Source organism: Balaenoptera acutorostrata, chromosome 16 (genome assembly GCF_949987535.1).
Source record: "Balaenoptera acutorostrata chromosome 16, mBalAcu1.1, whole genome shotgun sequence".
NCBI classification, from domain to species: domain Eukaryota; kingdom Metazoa; phylum Chordata; class Mammalia; order Artiodactyla; family Balaenopteridae; genus Balaenoptera; species Balaenoptera acutorostrata.
Genome location: NC_080079.1, coordinates 70,623,911 through 70,641,180, shown reverse-complemented (window position 1 = coordinate 70,641,180; position 17,270 = coordinate 70,623,911). Strand labels below are relative to the sequence as shown.

At 66.5% G+C, this 17,270-nt stretch overlaps 16 pseudogenes; all 16 read left to right on the top strand.

The window, feature by feature from the left end:
- Positions 1 to 856: 856 nt before the first annotated feature.
- Positions 857 to 975, top strand: LOC130705115 (5S ribosomal RNA; annotated as a pseudogene).
- Positions 976 to 1,883: 908 nt separating this feature from the next.
- On the top strand, positions 1,884 to 2,002 carry LOC130705192 (5S ribosomal RNA; annotated as a pseudogene).
- A 910-nt stretch (positions 2,003 to 2,912) lies between these two features.
- On the top strand, positions 2,913 to 3,031 carry LOC130705379 (5S ribosomal RNA; annotated as a pseudogene).
- Positions 3,032 to 3,941: 910 nt separating this feature from the next.
- On the top strand, positions 3,942 to 4,060 carry LOC130705228 (5S ribosomal RNA; annotated as a pseudogene).
- Positions 4,061 to 4,968: 908 nt separating this feature from the next.
- LOC130705256 (5S ribosomal RNA) lies at positions 4,969 to 5,087 on the top strand (annotated as a pseudogene).
- Positions 5,088 to 5,997: 910 nt separating this feature from the next.
- On the top strand, positions 5,998 to 6,116 carry LOC130705378 (5S ribosomal RNA; annotated as a pseudogene).
- A 910-nt stretch (positions 6,117 to 7,026) lies between these two features.
- On the top strand, positions 7,027 to 7,145 carry LOC130705095 (5S ribosomal RNA; annotated as a pseudogene).
- Positions 7,146 to 8,053: 908 nt separating this feature from the next.
- Positions 8,054 to 8,172, top strand: LOC130705191 (5S ribosomal RNA; annotated as a pseudogene).
- A 910-nt stretch (positions 8,173 to 9,082) lies between these two features.
- Positions 9,083 to 9,201, top strand: LOC130705377 (5S ribosomal RNA; annotated as a pseudogene).
- Positions 9,202 to 10,111: 910 nt separating this feature from the next.
- LOC130705114 (5S ribosomal RNA) lies at positions 10,112 to 10,230 on the top strand (annotated as a pseudogene).
- Positions 10,231 to 11,138: 908 nt separating this feature from the next.
- Positions 11,139 to 11,257, top strand: LOC130705190 (5S ribosomal RNA; annotated as a pseudogene).
- Positions 11,258 to 12,167: 910 nt separating this feature from the next.
- On the top strand, positions 12,168 to 12,286 carry LOC130705375 (5S ribosomal RNA; annotated as a pseudogene).
- Positions 12,287 to 13,196: 910 nt separating this feature from the next.
- LOC130705227 (5S ribosomal RNA) lies at positions 13,197 to 13,315 on the top strand (annotated as a pseudogene).
- A 908-nt stretch (positions 13,316 to 14,223) lies between these two features.
- Positions 14,224 to 14,342, top strand: LOC130705189 (5S ribosomal RNA; annotated as a pseudogene).
- Positions 14,343 to 15,252: 910 nt separating this feature from the next.
- On the top strand, positions 15,253 to 15,371 carry LOC130705374 (5S ribosomal RNA; annotated as a pseudogene).
- Positions 15,372 to 16,281: 910 nt separating this feature from the next.
- LOC130705094 (5S ribosomal RNA) lies at positions 16,282 to 16,400 on the top strand (annotated as a pseudogene).
- Positions 16,401 to 17,270: the final 870 nt, after the last annotated feature.

Here is a 17,270-nt window from a genome sequence, read left to right as displayed (position 1 = left end):
CTCCCCTGCCGGGCACCGCCGCAGGCCTCACCTCCTCAGGCCCCTCCCAACACAGCGTGCGCCGGAATGGGCGCCCCCAGCCGCACTGGCTGGACATGCGGCCAGAAGTCGGCCCTGTTAGGCAGCCACACGCCAGCCGCTCTCGGGGTGGCTGGCCCAGACCCAGACTCCACCGCAGGCCCGGGTGACAGCCGTGAGGCACGCGAAGCCCTCGTCCTGCACCTGACCACCTCCGCCAGCGCCCATCCGCGCCGCAGCCACCTGTCTGCCTGTGTGTCTCTCCACAGCTCCCTCCGGAAAAAGCCCACCCTCCGCTGTTTCGCCATGGCTGGGTGTGGGAGCGAGGTCGTGGGCCGGGGCCGGTTTTCCGAGCCGGCCGGCCACCATGCGCTGGGAACAGTGCTCAGTGGGTGGCGTGGGGGCAAGGGTGGCCTTGCTGGGTCCAATGGGCCGTGCCGCATCAATGGTGGCTCCCAGTGGCTTTGGGCTACCTTCCCTCAGGCAGGAGTTCCGGCCCAGCCGCGGCTGGACTGCACCTACTACTGTGTGGGTGGACAGGGTTGGGAATGCCCAAGGGACCGTGGACCACGGGCCCTTAAGCCTTCGGAGCCACGTCTTTGTGAGCGTCGAGCGGGATCTGGGGCGGTTCGCCAAGCGCCTATGTGCCTGGATGTTCCCGCCAGAACTGAGCTGCGAGGTCGTCCAAGACTCCACCAACCCCGGTCCCCGAGGCGTGCTGTCGCCAGCCTGGGTGGGCCACAGGGCCTTGCTGCAGAGGGCTGGTCGCCGGACTGGCGGTAATTCGCCAGCACCAGCTAAGCTGAGCCTCAAGAGGCACCCCGTGGCCCCCGCTGCCTTCTACGGCCATACCACCCTAAACGCACCTCATCTCGTCTGATCTCGGAAGCTAAGCAGGGTCGGCTCTGTTTACTACCTGGATGGGAGACCACCAGGGAATACTAGAGGCTGGAGTATTTTTTGCCTCCCGATCTGCCTTTTCTTGTAGTCGCCGGTGCTCGAGGCTTCCTCTGCTCCCACCGGGCACGGCTGCAGGCCTCATCTTCTCAAGCCTATCCCAACACAGCGTGCGCTGGAGGGGGCCCAGCCCGCCCGTCTGGCTGGACATGCCGCCAGAAGGAGGCGCTGGAAGGCAGCCACACCCCACCCTCTCCCGGGGTGGCCGGCCCGCACCCAGACTCCGCCGCAGGCCCGGGTGTAGATTGTGAGGCCCGCGAGCCCCTCGACCTGCCCCTGGCCGACCCGACCAGCGCCCATGCGCGCCGCAGCCACCTGTCTGCCCGTGTGTCTCTCCACAGCTCCCTCCAGAAAAAGCCCAGCCTCCACCGTTTCACCATGGCAGGGGGCGGGAGTGGGGTCGTGGGCCAGACTGGTTCTCTGGGCCGGCCGGTCACCAGGCGCAGGGAACTTTGCTCGGCAGTTGTCGTGGGGGAAAGGGTGGCCTTGTTGGGTCTAAGGGGTCGTGCCGACTCAAGGGTGGCTCCCAGTGGCTTCAGACCAACTGCCGTCGGGCAGGAGGGCCGGCCCGGCCACGGCCGTGCTTCGCCTAGAACTGTGTGGGCAGACAGGGTGGCCAATGCCCAAGGGACCGCGGGCCACGGGCCCTTAAGACCCCGGGGCCACGTCGTTGTGAGCGTCAAGCGGGATCTGGGGCGGAGGGCCAAGCGCCTATGGGCCTGGAGGGTCCCGCCTGACCTGAGCTGCGAGGTCACCCACGAGTCTGCCAACCCCGGGTCGCCGAGGACTCCTGTCACCTGCCTTGGCGGCGGCTGTGCCGTGCTGGAGAGGGTTGGCTACCGGGCTGTCGGCAAGCCCCAGCACCAGCGAAGCTGAGCCTCAAGAGGCACCCCGTGGCCCCTGCTGCCTTCTACGGCCTTACCACCCTAAACGCACCTCATCTCGTCTGGTCTTGGAAGCTAAGCAGGGTCGGCTCTGTTTACTACCTGGATGGGAGACCACCTGGGAATACTAGATGCTGTAGTATTTTTTGCCTCCCGATCTGCCTTTTCTTGTAGTCGCCGGTGCTCGAGGCTTCCTCTGCTCCTCCCGGGCACAACTTCAGGCCTCATCTACTCAAGCCTCTCCCAACACATCGTGCGCTGGAGGGGGCCCAGCCCGCCCGTCTGGCTGGACATGCCGCCAGAAGGAGGCCCTGGAAGGCAGCCACACCCCACCCTCTCCCGGGGTGGCCGGCCCAGACCCAGAGTCCGCTGTAGGCCCGGGTGAAGATCGTGAGGCCCGCGAGGCCCTGGTCCTGCCCCTGGCCGACCCCAGCAGCGCCCATCCGCGCCGCAGCCACCTGTCTGCCCGTGTGTCTCTCCAAAGCTCCCTCCAGAAAAAGCCCAGCCTCCACCGTATCACCATGGCAGGGGGCGGGAGTGGGGTCGTGGGCCGTGACCAGTTCTCCAGGTCAGCTGACCTCCAGTACCCGGAATGGTGCGTGGATTTTGGCGTGGGTGCAAGGGTGGCTTTGCTGGGGCTAAGGGGCCGTGGCGGCCCAATGGTGGCTCCCACTGGCTTTGGGCCCACTGCCGTCAGGCAGGAGGGCCGGCCCGGCCTTGGCCGGGCTGCGCCTAGCACTGCGTGGGTGGACACAGTGGGGAATGCCAAAAGGACAGCAGGCCACTGGCCCTCCAGCCTCAGAGGCCACGTCCTTGTGAGCATCGAGTGGGATCTGGGGCGGAGCCTCAAGCGCCTACGGGTCTGGAGGTTCCCGCAAGAACTGGGCTGCAAGGTCGCCCAAGACTCTGCCACCTCCGTGTCCCCGAGGCCTCCTGTCGCCTGCCTGGGCAGGCAGCAGGGCCGTGCAGGAGAGGGCTGGCCACCGGCCTGGCGATAAGACACCAGCACCAACGAAGCTGAGCCTCATGAGGCACCCCGTGGCCCCCGCTGCCTTCTATGGCCATACAACCCTGAGCGCATCCCATCTCATCTGATCTCACAAGCTAAGCAGGATCAGGCCTGGTTAATACTTGGATGGGAGACTACATGGGAATACCGGGTGCTGTAGGCTTTTTTCCCTCCCACACCACCTTCTCCTTTAGTCGCCCGTGGCCGAGGCCGGCTCCTCCCCTGCCGGGCACCGCCGCAGGCCTCACCTCCTCAGGCCCCTCCCAACACAGCGTGCGCCGGAATGGGCGCCCCCAGCCGCACTGGCTGGACATGCGGCCAGAAGTCGGCCCTGTTAGGCAGCCACACGCCAGCCGCTCTCGGGGTGGCTGGCCCAGACCCAGACTCCACCGCAGGCCCGGGTGACAGCCGTGAGGCACGCGAAGCCCTCGTCCTGCACCTGACCACCTCCGCCAGCGCCCATCCGCGCCGCAGCCACCTGTCTGCCTGTGTGTCTCTCCACAGCTCCCTCCGGAAAAAGCCCACCCTCCGCTGTTTCGCCATGGCTGGGTGTGGGAGCGAGGTCGTGGGCCGGGTCCGGTTTTCCGGGCCGGCCGGCCACCATGCGCTGGGAACAGTGCTCAGTGGGTGGCGTGGGGGCAAGGGTGGCCTTGCTGGGTCCAATGGGCCGTGCCGCATCAATGGTGGCTCCCAGTGGCTTTGGGCTACCTTTCCTCAGGCAGGAGTTCCGGCCCAGCCGCGGCTGGACTGCACCTACTACTGTGTGGGTGGACAGGGTTGGGAATGCCCAAGGGACCGTGGACCACGGGCCCTTAAGCCTTCGGAGCCACGTGTTTGTGAGCGTCGAGCGGGATCTGTGGCGGTTCGCCAAGCGTCTATGTGCCTGGATGTTCCCGCCAGAACTGAGCTGCGAGGTCGTCCAAGACTCCACCAACCCCGGTTCCCGAAGCGTGCTGTCGCCAGCCTGGGTGGGCCACAGGGCCTTGCTGCAGAGGGCTGGTCGCCGGACTGGCGGTAATTCGCCAGCACCAGCTAAGCTGAGCCTCAAGAGGCACCCCGTGGCCCCCGCTGCCTTCTACGGCCATACCACCCTAAACGCACCTCATCTTGTCTGATCTCGGAAGCTAAGTAGGGTCGGCTCTGTTTACTACCTGGATGGGAGACCACCAGGGAATACTAGAGGCTGGAGTATTTTTTGCCTCCCGATCTGCCTTTCCTTGTAGTCGCCGGTGCTCGAGGCTTCCTCTGCTCCCACCGGGCACGGCTGCAGGCCTCATCTTCTCAAGCCTCTCCCAACACAGCGTGCGCTGGAGGGGGCCCAGCCCGCCCGTCTGGCTGGACATGCCGCCAGAAGGAGGCGCTGGAAGGCAGCCACACCCCACCCTCTCCCGGGGTGGCCGGCCCGCACCCAGACTCCGCCGCAGGCCCGGGTGTAGATTGTGAGGCCCGCGAGCCCCTCGACCTGCCCCTGGCCGACCCGACCAGCGCCCATGCGCGCCGCAGCCACCTGTCTGCCCGTGTGTCTCTCCACAGCTCCCTCCAGAAAAAGCCCAGCCTCCACCGTTTCACCATGGCAGGGGGCGGGAGTGGGGTCGTGGGCCAGACTGGTTCTCTGGGCCGGCCGGTCACCAGGCGCAGAGAACTTTGCTCGGCAGTTGTCGTGGGGGAAAGGGTGGCCTTGTTGGGTCTAAGGGGTCGTGCCGACTCAAGGGTGGCTCCCAGTGGCTTCAGACCAACTGCCGTCGGGCAGGAGGGCCGGCCCGGCCACGGCCGTGCTTCGCCTAGAACTGTGTGGGCAGACAGGGTGGCCAATGCCCAAGGGACCGCGGGCCACGGGCCCTTAAGACCCCGGGGCCACGTCGTTGTGAGCGTCAAGCGGGATCTGGGGCGGAGGGCCAAGCGCCTATGGGCCTGGAGGGTCCCGCCTGACCTGAGCTGCGAGGTCACCCACGAGTCTGCCAACCCCGGGTCCCCGAGGACTCCTGTCACCTGCCTTGGCGGCGGCTGTGCCGTGCTGGAGAGGGTTGGCTACCGGGCTGTCGGCAAGCCCCAGCACCAGCGAAGCTGAGCCTCAAGAGGCACCCCGTGGCCCCTGCTGCCTTCTACGGCCTTACCACCCTAAACGCACCTCGTCTCGTCTGGTCTTGGAAGCTAAGCAGGGTCGGCTCTGTTTACTACCTGGATGGGAGACCACCTGGGAATACTAGATGCTGTAGTATTTTTTGCCTCCCAATCTGCCTTTTCTTGTAGTCGCCGGTGCTCGAGGCTTCCTCTGCTCCTCCCGGGCACAACTTCAGGCCTCATCTACTCAAGCCTCTCCCAACACATCGTGCGCTGGAGGGGGCCCAGCCCGCCCGTCTGGCTGGACATGCCGCCAGAAGGAGGCCCTGGAAGGCAGCCACACCCCACCCTCTCCCGGGGTGGCCGGCCCAGACCCAGAGTCCGCTGTAGGCCCGGGTGAAGATCGTGAGGCCCGCGAGGCCCTGGTCCTGCCCCTGGCCGACCCCAGCAGCGCCCATCCGCGCCGCAGCCACCTGTCTGCCCGTGTGTCTCTCCAAAGCTCCCTCCAGAAAAAGCCCAGCCTCCACCGTATCACCATGGCAGGGGGCGGGAGTGGGGTCGTGGGCCGTGACCAGTTCTCCAGGTCAGCTGACCTCCAGTACCCGGAATGGTGCGTGGATTTTGGCGTGGGTGCAAGGGTGGCTTTGCTGGGGCTAAGGGGCCGTGGCGGCCCAATGGTGGCTCCCACTGGCTTTGGGCCCACTGCCGTCAGGCAGGAGGGCCGGCCCGGCCTTGGCCGGGCTGCGCCTAGCACTGCGTGGGTGGACACAGTGGGGAATGCCAAAAGGACAGCAGGCCACTGGCCCTCCAGCCTCAGAGGCCACGTCCTTGTGAGCATCGAGTGGGATCTGGGGCGGAGCCTCAAGCGCCTACGGGTCTGGAGGTTCCCGCAAGAACTGGGCTGCAAGGTCGCCCAAGACTCTGCCACCTCCGTGTCCCCGAGGCCTCCTGTCGCCTGCCTGGGCAGGCAGCAGGGCCGTGCAGGAGAGGGCTGGCCACCGGCCTGGCGATAAGACACCAGCACCAACGAAGCTGAGCCTCATGAGGCACCCCGTGGCCCCCGCTGCCTTCTATGGCCATACAACCCTGAGCGCATCCCATCTCATCTGATCTCACAAGCTAAGCAGGATCAGGCCTGGTTAATACTTGGATGGGAGACTACATGGGAATACCGGGTGCTGTAGGCTTTTTTCCCTCCCACACCACCTTCTCCTTTAGTCGCCCGTGGCCGAGGCCGGCTCCTCCCCTGCCGGGCACCGCCGCAGGCCTCACCTCCTCAGGCCCCTCCCAACACAGCGTGCGCCGGAATGGGCGCCCCCAGCCGCACTGGCTGGACATGCGGCCAGAAGTCGGCCCTGTTAGGCAGCCACACGCCAGCCGCTCTCGGGGTGGCTGGCCCAGACCCAGACTCCACCGCAGGCCCGGGTGACAGCCGTGAGGCACGCGAAGCCCTCGTCCTGCACCTGACCACCTCCGCCAGCGCCCATCCGCGCCGCAGCCACCTGTCTGCCTGTGTGTCTCTCCACAGCTCCCTCCGGAAAAAGCCCACCCTCCGCTGTTTCGCCATGGCTGGGTGCGGGAGCGAGGTCGTGGGCCGGGTCCGGTTTTCCGGGCCGGCCGGCCACCATGCGCTGGGAACAGTGCTCAGTGGGTGGCGTGGGGGCAAGGGTGGCCTTGCTGGGTCCAATGGGCCGTGCCGCATCAATGGTGGCTCCCAGTGGCTTTGGGCTACCTTCCCTCAGGCAGGAGTTCCGGCCCAGCCGCGGCTGGACTGCACCTACTACTGTGTGGGTGGACAGGGTTGGGAATGCCCAAGGGACCGTGGACCACGGGCCCTTAAGCCTTCGGAGCCACGTCTTTGTGAGCGTCGAGCGGGATCTGGGGCGGTTCGCCAAGCGTCTATGTGCCTGGATGTTCCCGCCAGAACTGAGCTGCGAGGTCGTCCAAGACTCCACCAACCCCGGTTCCCGAAGCGTGCTGTCGCCAGCCTGGGTGGGCCACAGGGCCTTGCTGCAGAGGGCTGGTCGCCGGACTGGCGGTAATTCGCCAGCACCAGCTAAGCTGAGCCTCAAGAGGCACCCCGTGGCCCCCGCTGCCTTCTACGGCCATACCACCCTAAACGCACCTCATCTCGTCTGATCTCGGAAGCTAAGTAGGGTCGGCTCTGTTTACTACCTGGATGGGAGACCACCAGGGAATACTAGAGGCTGGAGTATTTTTTGCCTCCCGATCTGCCTTTCCTTGTAGTCGCCGGTACTCGAGGCTTCCTCTGCTCCCACCGGGCACGGCTGCAGGCCTCATCTTCTCAAGCCTCTCCCAACACAGCGTGCGCTGGAGGGGGCCCAGCCCGCCCGTCTGGCTGGACATGCCGCCAGAAGGAGGCGCTGGAAGGCAGCCACACCCCACCCTCTCCCGGGGTGGCCGGCCCGCACCCAGACTCCGCCGCAGGCCCGGGTGTAGATTGTGAGGCCCGCGAGCCCCTCGACCTGCCCCTGGCCGACCCGACCAGCGCCCATGCGCGCCGCAGCCACCTGTCTGCCCGTGTGTCTCTCCACAGCTCCCTCCAGAAAAAGCCCAGCCTCCACCGTTTCACCATGGCAGGGGGCGGGAGTGGGGTCGTGGGCCAGACTGGTTCTCTGGGCCGGCCGGTCACCAGGCGCAGGGAACTTTGCTCGGCAGTTGTCGTGGGGGAAAGGGTGGCCTTGTTGGGTCTAAGGGGTCGTGCCGACTCAAGGGTGGCTCCCAGTGGCTTCAGACCAACTGCCGTCGGGCAGGAGGGCCGGCCCGGCCACGGCCGTGCTTCGCCTAGAACTGTGTGGGCAGACAGGGTGGCCAATGCCCAAGGGACCGCGGGCCACGGGCCCTTAAGACCCCGGGGCCACGTCGTTGTGAGCGTCAAGCGGGATCTGGGGCGGAGGGCCAAGCGCCTATGGGCCTGGAGGGTCCCGCCTGACCTGAGCTGCGAGGTCACCCACGAGTCTGCCAACCCCGGGTCCCCGAGGACTCCTGTCACCTGCCTTGGCGGCGGCTGTGCCGTGCTGGAGAGGGTTGGCTACCGGGCTGTTGGCAAGCCCCAGCACCAGCGAAGCTGAGCCTCAAGAGGCACCCCGTGGCCCCTGCTGCCTTCTACGGCCTTACCACCCTAAACGCACCTCATCTCGTCTGGTCTTGGAAGCTAAGCAGGGTCGGCTCTGTTTACTACCTGGATGGGAGACCACCTGGGAATACTAGATGCTGTAGTATTTTTTGCCTCCCGATCTGCCTTTTCTTGTAGTCGCCGGTGCTCGAGGCTTCCTCTGCTCCTGCCGGGCACAACTTCAGGCCTCATCTACTCAAGCCTCTCCCAACACATCGTGCGCTGGAGGGGGCCCAGCCCGCCCGTCTGGCTGGACATGCCGCCAGAAGGAGGCCCTGGAAGGCAGCCACACCCCACCCTCTCCCGGGGTGGCCGGCCCAGACCCAGAGTCCGCTGTAGGCCCGGGTGAAGATCGTGAGGCCCGCGAGGCCCTGGTCCTGCCCCTGGCCGACCCCAGCGGCGCCCATCCGCGCCGCAGCCACCTGTCTGCCCGTGTGTCTCTCCAAAGCTCCCTCCAGAAAAAGCCCAGCCTTCACCGTATCACCATGGCAGGGGGCGGGAGTGGGGTCGTGGGCCGTGACCAGTTCTCCAGGTCAGCTGACCTCCAGTACCCAGAATGGTGCGTGGATTTTGGCGTGGGTGCAAGGGTGGCTTTGCTGGGGCTAAGGGGCCGTGGCGGCCCAATGGTGGCTCCCACTGGCTTTGGGCCCACTGCCGTCAGGCAGGAGGGCCGGCCCGGCCTTGGCCGGGCTGCGCCTAGCACTGCGTGGGTGGACACAGTGGGGAATGCCAAAAGGACAGCAGGCCACTGGCCCTCCAGCCTCAGAGGCCACGTCCTTGTGAGCATCGAGTGGGATCTGGGGCGGAGCCTCAAGCGCCTACGGGTCTGGAGGTTCCCGCAAGAACTGGGCTGCAAGGTCGCCCAAGACTCTGCCACCTCCGTGTCCCCGAGGCCTCCTGTCGCCTGCCTGGGCAGGCAGCAGGGCCGTGCAGGAGAGGGCTGGCCACCGGCCTGGCGATAAGACACCAGCACCAACGAAGCTGAGCCTCATGAGGCACCCCGTGGCCCCCGCTGCCTTCTATGGCCATACAACCCTGAGCGCATCCCATCTCATCTGATCTCACAAGCTAAGCAGGATCAGGCCTGGTTAATACTTGGATGGGAGACTACATGGGAATACCGGGTGCTGTAGGCTTTTTTCCCTCCCACACCACCTTCTCCTTTAGTCGCCCGTGGCCGAGGCCGGCTCCTCCCCTGCCGGGCACCGCCGCAGGCCTCACCTCCTCAGGCCCCTCCCAACACAGCGTGCGCCGGAATGGGCGCCCCCAGCCGCACTGGCTGGACATGCGGCCAGAAGTCGGCCCTGTTAGGCAGCCACACGCCAGCCGCTCTCGGGGTGGCTGGCCCAGACCCAGACTCCACCGCAGGCCCGGGTGACAGCCGTGAGGCACGCGAAGCCCTCGTCCTGCACCTGACCACCTCCGCCAGCGCCCATCCGCGCCGCAGCCACCTGTCTGCCTGTGTGTCTCTCCACAGCTCCCTCCGGAAAAAGCCCACCCTCCGCTGTTTCGCCATGGCTGGGTGCGGGAGCGAGGTCGTGGGCCGGGTCCGGTTTTCCGGGCCGGCCGGCCACCATGCGCTGGGAACAGTGCTCAGTGGGTGGCGTGGGGGCAAGGGTGGCCTTGCTGGGTCCAATGGGCCGTGCCGCATCAATGGTGGCTCCCAGTGGCTTTGGGCTACCTTCCCTCAGGCAGGAGTTCCGGCTCAGCCGCGGCTGGACTGCACCTACTACTGTGTGGGTGGACAGGGTTGGGAATGCCCAAGGGACCGTGGACCACGGGCCCTTAAGCCTTCGGAGCCACGTCTTTGTGAGCGTCGAGCGGGATCTGGGGCGGTTCGCCAAGCGCCTATGTGCCTGGATGTTCCCGCCAGAACTGAGCTGCGAGGTCGTCCAAGACTCCACCAACCCCGGTCCCCGAGGCGTGCTGTCGCCTGCCTGGGTGGGCCACAGGGCCTTGCTGCAGAGGGCTGGTCGCCGGACTGGCGGTAATTCGCCAGCACCAGCTAAGCTGAGCCTCAAGAGGCACCCCGTGGCCCCCGCTGCCTTCTACGGCCATACCACCCTAAACGCACCTCATCTCGTCTGATCTCGGAAGCTAAGCAGGGTCGGCTCTGTTTACTACCTGGATGGGAGACCACCAGGGAATACTAGAGGCTGGAGTATTTTTTGCCTCCCGATCTGCCTTTTCTTGTAGTCGCCGGTGCTCGAGGCTTCCTCTGCTCCCACCGGGCATGCCTGCAGGCCTCATCTACTCAAGCCTATCCCAACACAGCGTGCGCTGGAGGGGGCCCAGCCCGCCCGTCTGGCTGGACATGCCGCCAGAAGGAGGCGCTGGAAGGCAGCCACACCCCACCCTCTCCCGGGGTGGCCGGCCCGCACCCAGACTCCGCCGCAGGCCCGGGTGTAGATTGTGAGGCCCGCGAGCCCCTCGACCTGCCCCTGGCCGACCCGACCAGCGCCCATGCGTGCCGCAGCCACCTGTCTGCCCGTGTGTCTCTCCACAGCTCCCTCCAGAAAAAGCCCAGCCTCCACCGTTTCACCATGGCAGGGGGCGGGAGTGGGGTCGTGGGCCAGACTGGTTCTCTGGGCCGGCCGGTCACCAGGCGCAGGGAACTTTGCTCGGCAGTTGTCGTGGGGGAAAGGGTGGCCTTGTTGGGTCTAAGGGGTCGTGCCGACTCAAGAGTGGCTCCCAGTGGCTTCAGACCAACTGCCGTCGGGCAGGAGGGCCGGCCCGGCCACGGCCGTGCTTCGCCTAGAACTGTGTGGGCAGACAGGGTGGCCAATGCCCAAGGGACCGCGGGCCACGGGCCCTTAAGACCCCGGGGCCACGTCGTTGTGAGCGTCAAGCGGGATCTGGGGCGGAGGGCCAAGCGCCTATGGGCCTGGAGGGTCCCGCCTGACCTGAGCTGCGAGGTCACCCACGAGTCTGCCAACCCCAGGTCCCCGAGGACTCCTGTCACCTGCCTTGGCGGCGGCTGTGCCGTGCTGGAGAGGGTTGGCTACCGGGCTGTCGGCAAGCCCCAGCACCAGCGAAGCTGAGCCTCAAGAGGCACCCCGTGGCCCCTGCTGCCTTCTACGGCCTTACCACCCTAAACGCACCTCATCTCGTCTGGTCTTGGAAGCTAAGCAGGGTCGGCTCTGTTTACTACCTGGATGGGAGACCACCTGGGAATACTAGATGCTGTAGTATTTTTTGCCTCCCGATCTGCCTTTTCTTGTAGTCGCCGGTGCTCGAGGCTTCCTCTGCTCCTGCCGGGCACAACTTCAGGCCTCATCTACTCAAGCCTCTCCCAACACATCGTGCGCTGGAGGGGGCCCAGCCCGCCCGTCTGGCTGGACATGCCGCCAGAAGGAGGCCCTGGAAGGCAGCCACACCCCACCCTCTCCCGGGGTGGCCGGCCCAGACCCAGAGTCCGCTGTAGGCCCGGGTGAAGATCGTGAGGCCCGCGAGGCCCTGGTCCTGCCCCTGGCCGACCCCAGCAGCGCCCATCCGCGCCGCAGCCACCTGTCTGCCCGTGTGTCTCTCCAAAGCTCCCTCCAGAAAAAGCCCAGCCTCCACCGTATCACCATGGCAGGGGGCGGGAGTGGGGTCGTGGGCCGTGACCAGTTCTCCAGGTCAGCTGACCTCCAGTACCCGGAATGGTGCGTGGATTTTGGCGTGGGTGCAAGGGTGGCTTTGCTGGGGCTAAGGGGCCGTGGCGGCCCAATGGTGGCTCCCACTGGCTTTGGGCCCACTGCCGTCAGGCAGGAGGGCCGGCCCGGCCTTGGCCGGGCTGCGCCTAGCACTGCGTGGGTGGACACAGTGGGGAATGCCAAAAGGACAGCAGGCCACTGGCCCTCCAGCCTCAGAGGCCACGTCCTTGTGAGCATCGAGTGGGATCTGGGGCGGAGCCTCAAGCGCCTACGGGTCTGGAGGTTCCCGCAAGAACTGGGCTGCAAGGTCGCCCAAGACTCTGCCACCTCCGTGTCCCCGAGGCCTCCTGTCGCCTGCCTGGGCAGGCAGCAGGGCCGTGCAGGAGAGGGCTGGCCACCGGCCTGGCGATAAGACACCAGCACCAACGAAGCTGAGCCTCATGAGGCACCCCGTGGCCCCCGCTGCCTTCTATGGCCATACAACCCTGAGCGCATCCCATCTCATCTGATCTCACAAGCTAAGCAGGATCAGGCCTGGTTAATACTTGGATGGGAGACTACATGGGAATACCGGGTGCTGTAGGCTTTTTTCCCTCCCACACCACCTTCTCCTTTAGTCGCCCGTGGCCGAGGCCGGCTCCTCCCCTGCCGGGCACCGCCGCAGGCCTCACCTCCTCAGGCCCCTCCCAACACAGCGTGCGCCGGAATGGGCGCCCCCAGCCGCACTGGCTGGACATGCGGCCAGAAGTCGGCCCTGTTAGGCAGCCACACGCCAGCCGCTCTCGGGGTGGCTGGCCCAGACCCAGACTCCACCGCAGGCCCGGGTGACAGCCGTGAGGCACGCGAAGCCCTCGTCCTGCACCTGACCACCTCCGCCAGCGCCCATCCGCGCCGCAGCCACCTGTCTGCCTGTGTGTCTCTCCACAGCTCCCTCCGGAAAAAGCCCACCCTCCGCTGTTTCGCCATGGCTGGGTGCGGGAGCGAGGTCGTGGGCCGGGTCCGGTTTTCCGGGCCGGCCGGCCACCATGCGCTGGGAACAGTGCTCAGTGGGTGGCGTGGGGGCAAGGGTGGCCTTGCTGGGTCCAATGGGCCGTGCCGCATCAATGGTGGCTCCCAGTGGCTTTGGGCTACCTTCCCTCAGGCAGGAGTTCCGGCCCAGCCGCGGCTGGACTGCACCTACTACTGTGTGGGTGGACAGGGTTGGGAATGCCCAAGGGACCGTGGACCACGGGCCCTTAAGCCTTCGGAGCCACGTCTTTGTGAGCGTCGAGCGGGATCTGGGGCGGTTCGCCAAGCGTCTATGTGCCTGGATGTTCCCGCCAGAACTGAGCTGCGAGGTCGTCCAAGACTCCACCAACCCCGGTTCCCGAAGCGTGCTGTCGCCAGCCTGGGTGGGCCACAGGGCCTTGCTGCAGAGGGCTGGTCGCCGGACTGGCGGTAATTCGCCAGCACCAGCTAAGCTGAGCCTCAAGAGGCACCCCGTGGCCCCCGCTGCCTTCTACGGCCATACCACCCTAAACGCACCTCATCTTGTCTGATCTCGGAAGCTAAGTAGGGTCGGCTCTGTTTACTACCTGGATGGGAGACCACCAGGGAATACTAGAGGCTGGAGTATTTTTTGCCTCCCGATCTGCCTTTCCTTGTAGTCGCCGGTGCTCGAGGCTTCCTCTGCTCCCACCGGGCACGGCTGCAGGCCTCATCTTCTCAAGCCTCTCCCAACACAGCGTGCGCTGGAGGGGGCCCAGCCCGCCCGTCTGGCTGGACATGCCGCCAGAAGGAGGCGCTGGAAGGCAGCCACACCCCACCCTCTCCCGGGGTGGCCGGCCCGCACCCAGACTCCGCCGCAGGCCCGGGTGTAGATTGTGAGGCCCGCGAGCCCCTCGACCTGCCCCTGGCCGACCCGACCAGCGCCCATGCGCGCCGCAGCCACCTGTCTGCCCGTGTGTCTCTCCACAGCTCCCTCCAGAAAAAGCCCAGCCTCCACCGTTTCACCATGGCAGGGGGCGGGAGTGAGGTCGTGGGCCAGACTGGTTCTCTGGGCCGGCCGGTCACCAGGCGCAGAGAACTTTGCTCGGCAGTTGTCGTGGGGGAAAGGGTGGCCTTGTTGGGTCTAAGGGGTCGTGCCGACTCAAGGGTGGCTCCCAGTGGCTTCAGACCAACTGCCGTCGGGCAGGAGGGCCGGCCCGGCCACGGCCGTGCTTCGCCTAGAACTGTGTGGGCAGACAGGGTGGCCAATGCCCAAGGGACCGCGGGCCACGGGCCCTTAAGACCCCGGGGCCACGTCGTTGTGAGCGTCAAGCGGGATCTGGGGCGGAGGGCCAAGCGCCTATGGGCCTGGAGGGTCCCGCCTGACCTGAGCTGCGAGGTCACCCACGAGTCTGCCAACCCCAGGTCCCCGAGGACTCCTGTCACCTGCCTTGGCGGCGGCTGTGCCGTGCTGGAGAGGGTTGGCTACCGGGCTGTCGGCAAGCCCCAGCACCAGCGAAGCTGAGCCTCAAGAGGCACCCCGTGGCCCCTGCTGCCTTCTACGGCCTTACCACCCTAAACGCACCTCATCTCGTCTGGTCTTGGAAGCTAAGCAGGGTCGGCTCTGTTTACTACCTGGATGGGAGACCACCTGGGAATACTAGATGCTGTAGTATTTTTTGCCTCCCAATCTGCCTTTTCTTGTAGTCGCCGGTGCTCGAGGCTTCCTCTGCTCCTGCCGGGCACAACTTCAGGCCTCATCTACTCAAGCCTCTCCCAACACATCGTGCGCTGGAGGGGGCCCAGCCCGCCCGTCTGGCTGGACATGCCGCCAGAAGGAGGCCCTGGAAGGCAGCCACACCCCACCCTCTCCCGGGGTGGCCGGCCCAGACCCAGAGTCCGCTGTAGGCCCGGGTGAAGATCGTGAGGCCCGCGAGGCCCTGGTCCTGCCCCTGGCCGACCCCAGCAGCGCCCATCCGCGCCGCAGCCACCTGTCTGCCCGTGTGTCTCTCCAAAGCTCCCTCCAGAAAAAGCCCAGCCTCCACCGTATCACCATGGCAGGGGGCGGGAGTGGGGTCGTGGGCCGTGACCAGTTCTCCAGGTCAGCTGACCTCCAGTACCCGGAATGGTGCGTGGATTTTGGCGTGGGTGCAAGGGTGGCTTTGCTGGGGCTAAGGGGCCGTGGCGGCCCAATGGTGGCTCCCACTGGCTTTGGGCCCACTGCCGTCAGGCAGGAGGGCCGGCCCGGCCTTGGCCGGGCTGCGCCTAGCACTGCGTGGGTGGACACAGTGGGGAATGCCAAAAGGACAGCAGGCCACTGGCCCTCCAGCCTCAGAGGCCACGTCCTTGTGAGCATCGAGTGGGATCTGGGGCGGAGCCTCAAGCGCCTACGGGTCTGGAGGTTCCCGCAAGAACTGGGCTGCAAGGTCGCCCAAGACTCTGCCACCTCCGTGTCCCCGAGGCCTCCTGTCGCCTGCCTGGGCAGGCAGCAGGGCCGTGCAGGAGAGGGCTGGCCACCGGCCTGGCGATAAGACACCAGCACCAACGAAGCTGAGCCTCATGAGGCACCCCGTGGCCCCCGCTGCCTTCTATGGCCATACAACCCTGAGCGCATCCCATCTCATCTGATCTCACAAGCTAAGCAGGATCAGGCCTGGTTAATACTTGGATGGGAGACTACATGGGAATACCGGGTGCTGTAGGCTTTTTTCCCTCCCACACCACCTTCTCCTTTAGTCGCCCGTGGCCGAGGCCGGCTCCTCCCCTGCCGGGCACCGCCGCAGGCCTCACCTCCTCAGGCCCCTCCCAACACAGCGTGCGCCGGAATGGGCGCCCCCAGCCGCACTGGCTGGACATGCGGCCAGAAGTCGGCCCTGTTAGGCAGCCACACGCCAGCCGCTCTCGGGGTGGCTGGCCCAGACCCAGACTCCACCGCAGGCCCGGGTGACAGCCGTGAGGCACGCGAAGCCCTCGTCCTGCACCTGACCACCTCCGCCAGCGCCCATCCGCGCCGCAGCCACCTGTCTGCCTGTGTGTCTCTCCACAGCTCCCTCCGGAAAAAGCCCACCCTCCGCTGTTTCGCCATGGCTGGGTGCGGGAGCGAGGTCGTGGGCCGGGTCCGGTTTTCCGGGCCGGCCGGCCACCATGCGCTGGGAACAGTGCTCAGTGGGTGGCGTGGGGGCAAGGGTGGCCTTGCTGGGTCCAATGGGCCGTGCCGCATCAATGGTGGCTCCCAGTGGCTTTGGGCTACCTTCCCTCAGGCAGGAGTTCCGGCCCAGCCGCGGCTGGACTGCACCTACTACTGTGTGGGTGGACAGGGTTGGGAATGCCCAAGGGACCGTGGACCACGGGCCCTTAAGCCTTCGGAGCCACGTGTTTGTGAGCGTCGAGCGGGATCTGGGGCGGTTCGCCAAGCGTCTATGTGCCTGGATGTTCCCGCCAGAACTGAGCTGCGAGGTCGTCCAAGACTCCACCAACCCCGGTTCCCGAAGCGTGCTGTCGCCAGCCTGGGTGGGCCACAGGGCCTTGCTGCAGAGGGCTGGTCGCCGGACTGGCGGTAATTCGCCAGCACCAGCTAAGCTGAGCCTCAAGAGGCACCCCGTGGCCCCCGCTGCCTTCTACGGCCATACCACCCTAAACGCACCTCATCTCGTCTGATCTCGGAAGCTAAGTAGGGTCGGCTCTGTTTACTACCTGGATGGGAGACCACCAGGGAATACTAGAGGCTGGAGTATTTTTTGCCTCCCGATCTGCCTTTCCTTGTAGTCGCCGGTGCTCGAGGCTTCCTCTGCTCCCACCGGGCACAGCTGCAGGCCTCATCTTCTCAAGCCTCTCCCAACACAGCGTGCGCTGGAGGGGGCCCAGCCCGCCCGTCTGGCTGGACATGCCGCCAGAAGGAGGCGCTGGAAGGCAGCCACACCCCACCCTCTCCCGGGGTGGCCGGCCCGCACCCAGACTCCGCCGCAGGCCCGGGTGTAGATTGTGAGGCCCGCGAGCCCCTCGACCTGCCCCTGGCCGACCCGACCAGCGCCCATGCGCGCCGCAGCCACCTGTCTGCCCGTGTGTCTCTCCACAGCTCCCTCCAGAAAAAGCCCAGCCTCCACCGTTTCACCATGGCAGGGGGCGGGAGTGGGGTCGTGGGCCAGACTGGTTCTCTGGGCCGGCGGGTCACCAGGCGCAGGGAACTTTGCTCGGCAGTTGTCGTGGGGGAAAGGGTGGCCTTGTTGGGTCTAAGGGGTCGTGCCGACTCAAGGGTGGCTCCCAGTGGCTTCAGACCAACTGCCGTCGGGCAGGAGGGCCGGCCCGGCCACGGCCGTGCTTTGCCTAGAACTGTGTGGGCAGACAGGGTGGCCAATGCCCAAGGGACCGCGGGCCACGGGCCCTTAAGACCCCGGGGCCACGTCGTTGTGAGCGTCAAGCGGGATCTGGGGCGGAGGGCCAAGCGCCTATGGGCCTGGAGGGTCCCGCCTGACCTGAGCTGCGAGGTCACCCACGAGTCTGCCAACCCCGGGTCCCCGAGGACTCCTGTCACCTGCCTTGGCGGCGGCTGTGCCGTGCTGGAGAGGGTTGGCTACCGGGCTGTTGGCAAGCCCCAGCACCAGCGA